This window comes from Eleutherodactylus coqui, unplaced genomic scaffold (assembly GCF_035609145.1).
Source record: "Eleutherodactylus coqui strain aEleCoq1 unplaced genomic scaffold, aEleCoq1.hap1 HAP1_SCAFFOLD_699, whole genome shotgun sequence".
Taxonomy (NCBI): domain Eukaryota; kingdom Metazoa; phylum Chordata; class Amphibia; order Anura; family Eleutherodactylidae; genus Eleutherodactylus; species Eleutherodactylus coqui.
This window is the reverse complement of record NW_027102440.1, coordinates 15,001-20,128: the sequence shown is the minus strand read 5'-3', so window position 1 is coordinate 20,128 and position 5,128 is coordinate 15,001.

Sequence of the window (5,128 nt, the reverse complement as noted above, 5' to 3'; positions counted from 1 at the left end):
GCCAGCACCCCCTCGCCGTCAACACTCTCTCCCCGTTGGGACTTTGAAACTTTTCTGACCGTGCAAGCTTCATCAAACGGCAAGGGGGCAGGCTGCGGTCTGTGCCCGGCCTCCTGGGGTCCTGCCCGGGCACATCGGAGGCTCAGCCAGGGTTTTGAGCCACTGCTGGCAGGTGCACTCAGGGGGCCCTCCGCAGCCGCCCAGGCCCACCCCTGCAGCCAGCACATGGCTGCCAGCAGCCACCACACAGCTGCCAACAGCCCGCTCTCCATCGCCCCCCAGCCCCCCTGCATACATCTGGCGGGGGTGCTTTTTTGACTTCCCCCATTTTGGCCTATGGGGAAAAGCCAGGGGGGACACCTCCAGAGTCAGGCCGACCTCCTGGAACTCCAGCTCGGCCCGGAGCCACCGGTTTGTCCCCTTCCCGGTTCTCAGGACATGCATTGACACCCAGATCTTCCCTGGCAGCCGCAGCTCCCGCCGGCCCGGCCAGCCAGGTCCGCACCCCTGGCCGGCGCCTGGAGCGTTTGGACTTTGTCATTCTCATGACTTGTCTCCTCAAACTTTGTTCGACTGCAAGAGGGGCTGCCGGGGTCCGTGCCCAGCCTCCAGGGGTTGCCCCCGGCCCCTGGAGCAGCCAGCACCCCCTCGCCGTCAACACTCTCTCCCCGTTGGGACTTTGAAACTTTTCTGACCGTGCAAGCTTCATCAAACGGCAAGGGGGCAGGCTGCGGTCTGTGCCCGGCCTCCTGGGGTCCTGCCCGGGGACATCGGAGGCTCCGCCTGGGTCTTGAGCAACTACTGGTAGGTGCGCTTTGGGGGGCCCTCCGCAGCCGCCCCGGGCCACCCCTGCAGCCAGCACACTGCTGCCAACAGCCCGCTCTCCATCACCAACCAGCCAGCCAGCCCCGTCTGCACACATCTGCCGGGGGTGCTTTTTTTGAGACATACTGTCACTTTGTCAAAGACCGCACACCGCTCGTTCCCTTATACCCCGACAAGGTGTTCGCGGTGACGTTTTGCGAGGCCTTATTTTACCGCCGTCGGCGCTATCAGGGGAAGCAGGCCCGCTCCTTCCGCCTTCCCGGAACCGTGGCTCGGCCCGGAGCGACCAGGATTACCCTCATACCGGTTCTCATGACATGCATTGACACTCGGCTCAGCCCCGGCAGCCGCAGCTCCCACCGGCCAGGCCAGCCGTGTCTGCCCCCCTGGCCGGCACGCCTGGAGCGTTTGGACTTTGTCATTTTTTCCCCCAAGACTCGCCTCTGCCAACTGCCAAGGACTTCAGCAGGGGCTGCCACGGCTGTTCCCCGCCTCCTGGGGTTCATGCCCGGGCACACCGGAGGCTCAGGCATTGTCTTGAGCGACTACTGTTGGGTGCTCTCACGGGGCCCCTCCACACCCCCAGGCCGACCTCCAGGGGCTCCAGCCCGGCCCCAGGGGCAGCCAGCACCCCTTCGCCGTCAACACTCTCCCCCCGTTGGGACTTTGAAACTTTTCCGACCGTGCAAGCGTCATCGGACGGCAAGGGGGTAAGCTGCGGGCTCTGCCCGGCCTCCTGGTGTCCTGCCCGGCCCCGTGGGGCGGACAGGCAGGGTTTCTCACCCACTACCCGTAGGCACTCTCAGGGGGCCCTCCGCGCCCTCAGGCCGCCCTCCCCGGGCTTCCCCCGGGTCCGCGGAGCAGCCCGACACCCCTCGCCGCACCGTCTCTCGCCCCCGTTGGGACTTTGAAACTTTTCCCCCCCGTGCAAACCTCACCGGGGGGCAGAGGGAGAGACCCGCGGGCCGTGCCCGGCCTCCCGGGACTCCCTCCGGGCAGCGCGGGCGGCTCGGACGGGGTTTTGAGCGAGTGCTGGGGGGGGTGTCTTCGGGGGCCCCCCGCGGGCCCCCCGGGGCACCTGCGCGGGGTGGCCCCTGCTGCCAGACACCCACTCCCTATCGACCATCCAGCCCCCCTACATACATCTGGCGGGGGTGCTTTTTTGAGTTCCCCCATTTTGGCAACTTGGCACATCCTATGGGGAAACCGGCAAAATCATGCCGACCTCCTGGAACTCCGGCTCGGCCTGGAGCCGCCGGTTTGTCCCCTTCCCGGTTCTCAGGCATTTTCGGACTTTGTCATTTTTTCAGCACTCTGTCAATGCGGCCAGCGGGAGCTGCCGCGGTCTGTGCCCAGGCACCAGGCTCTCCAAACGGACACCGGCGGAGGGTCAGGGGGTGTCTCGGCCAGATACTGAAAAACACTCAGGGGGTGCCCAGGCACCAGGCACTCCAAACGGACACCGTCGGAGGGTCAGGGGGTGTCTCAGCCAGATACTGAAAAACACTCAGGGGCGCACGGGGGCTGCACAGGGCCACCCCGGGCGGCCATATTGGCGGCTGGGACCCCCTATTCAGCAAACGCCAGGGGGCGCTCAGGGACACCCGGGGGCTGCTCCACTCGCCCCAGGCCGGCCTCCCTGAGGCGGGCACGTTAGCGGCTGAGACCCCCTCTCGAGCAGAGACCGGGGGGCGCTCGGGGACACACGGGGGCTGCTCCACTCGCCCCAGGCCGGACTCCCTGAGGCGGGCACATCAGCGGCTGAGAACCCCTCTCCACCAATGACCGGGGGACGCTCAGGGACACACGGGGGCTGCTCCACTCGCCCCAGGCCGGCCTCCCTGGGTACCCAGGCGGGCACATTAGCGGCTGAGACCCCCTCTCGACCAAAGACCGGGGGCGCTCAGGGACACGCGGGGGCTGCTCCACTCGCCCCAGGCCGGCCTCCCTGAGGCGGGCACATTAGCGGCTGAGACCCCCTCTCGACCAGAGACCGGGGGGCACTCGGGGACACACGGGGGCTGCTCCACTCGCCCCAGGCCGGACTCCCTGAGGCGGGCACATTAGCGGCCGAGACCCCCTCTCGACCAGAGACCGGGGGGCGCTCGGGGACACACGGGGGCTGCTCCACTCGCCCCAGGCCGGACTCCCTGAGGCGGGCACATTAGCGGCCGAGACCCCCTCTCCACCAGAGACCGGGGGGCGCTCGGGGACACACGGGGGCTGCTCCACTCACCCCAGGCCGGACTCCCTGAGGCCGGCACATTAGCGGCTGAGACCCCCTCTCCACCAAAGACCGGGGGGCGCTCGGGGACACACGGGGGCTGCTCCACTCGCCCCAGGCCGGACTCCCTGAGGCGGGCACATTAGCGGCTGAGACCCCCTCTCCACCAAAGACCGGGGGCACTCAGGGACACACGGGGGCCGCTCCACTCGCCCCAGGCCGGACTCCCTGAGGCGGGCACATTAGCGGCTGAGACCCCCTCTTCAGCAAACGCCAGGGGACACTCGGGGACACACGGGGGCTGCTCCACTCGCCCCAGGACGGACTCCCTGAGGCGGGCACATTAGCGGCTGGGACCCCCTCTCCACCAAAGACCGGGGGGCGCTCGGGGACACACGGGGGCTGCTCCACTCGCCCCAGGCCGGACTCCCTGAGGCGCGCACATTAGCGGCTGGGACCCCCTCTCCACCAAAGACCGGGGGGCGCTCGGGGACACACAGGGGCTGCTCCACTCGCCCCAGGCCGGCCTCTGTAGGTACCCAGGCGGGCACATTAGCGGCTGAGACCCCCTCTCCACCAAAGACCGGGGGGCGCTCGGGGACACACAGGGGCTGCTCCACTCGCCCCAGGCCGGCCTCTCTAGGTACCCAGGCGGGCACATTAGCGGCTGAGACCCCCTCTTGACCAAAGACCGGGGGACACTCAGGGACACACGGGGGCTGCTCCACTCACCCCAGGCCGGCCTCCCTAGGTACCCGGGCGGGCACATTAGCGGCTGAGACCCCCTCTTCAGCAAACGCCAGGGGACGCTCAGGGACACACGGGGGCTGCTCCACTCGCCCCAGGCCGGACTCCCTGAGGCGGGCACATTAGCGGCTGAGACCCCCTCTCCACCAAAGACCGGGGGGGGGGCGCTCGGGGACACACGGGGGCTGCTCCACTCGCCCCAGGCCGGACTCCCTGCGTACCCGGGCGGGCACATTAGCGGCTGAGACCCCCTCTCGACCAAAGACCGGGGGACGCTCAGGGACACACGGGGGCCCCTCCGCGCCCCCAGGCCGACCTCCAGGGCCTCCCTCCCGGCCCCTGGAGCAGCCAGCACCCCCTCGCCGTCAACACTCTCTCCCCGTTGGGACTTTGAAACTTTTCTGACCGTGCAAGCTTCATCGGACGGCAAGGGGGCAGGCTGCGGTCTGTGCCCGGCCTCCTGGGGTCCTGCCCGGGCACATCGGAGGCTCAGCGGGGGTTTTGAGCCACCGCTGGCAGGTGCACTCAGGGGGCCCTCCGCAGCCGCCCCGGGCCACCCCTGCAGCCAGCACACCGCTGCCAACAGCCCGCTCTCCGTCACCAGCCAGGCCCGTCCGCGCACATCTGCCGGGAGGGAGCTTTTTTTGAGACATACTGTCACTTTGTCAAAGACCGCACACCGCTCGTTCCCATATACCCCGACAAGGTGTTCGTGGTGACGTTTTGCGAGGCCTTATTTTACCGTCGTCGGCGCTATCAGGGGAAACACGCCCGCTCCTTCCGCCTCCCTGGTACCCTGGCTGGGCCCGGAGCGACCAGGATTACCCTCATACCGGTTCTCACGACCTGCACTGACACTCGACTCTGCCCCGGCCGCCGCAGCTCCCGCAGGCCCGGCCAGCCGGGTCCGCCCCCCTGGCCGGCGCCCGGAGCGTTTGGACTTTGTCGTTTCTTCTCCAAGACGCGTCTCTGCCAACTGCCGTGGACTTCAGCGGGGGCTGCTCCCCGTCTCCTGGGTGTCCTGCCCGGGCACATCGGAGGCTCAGCCTGGGTCTTCAGCCCCTACTGGTAGGTGCACTCAGGGGGCCCTCCGCAGCCGCCCAGGCCCACCCCTGCAGCCAGCACACGGCTGCCAGCAGCCACCACACAGCTGCCAACAGCCCACTATCCATCACCCACCAGCCCCTCTGCATACATCTGCTGGGGGTGCTTTTTTGACTTCCCCCCTTTTGGCCTATGGGGAAAAGCCAGGGGGAAAACCTCCAGAGTCAGGCCGACCTCATGGAACTCCAACCCGGCCTGGAGCCACCGGTTTGTCCCCTTCCCGGTTCT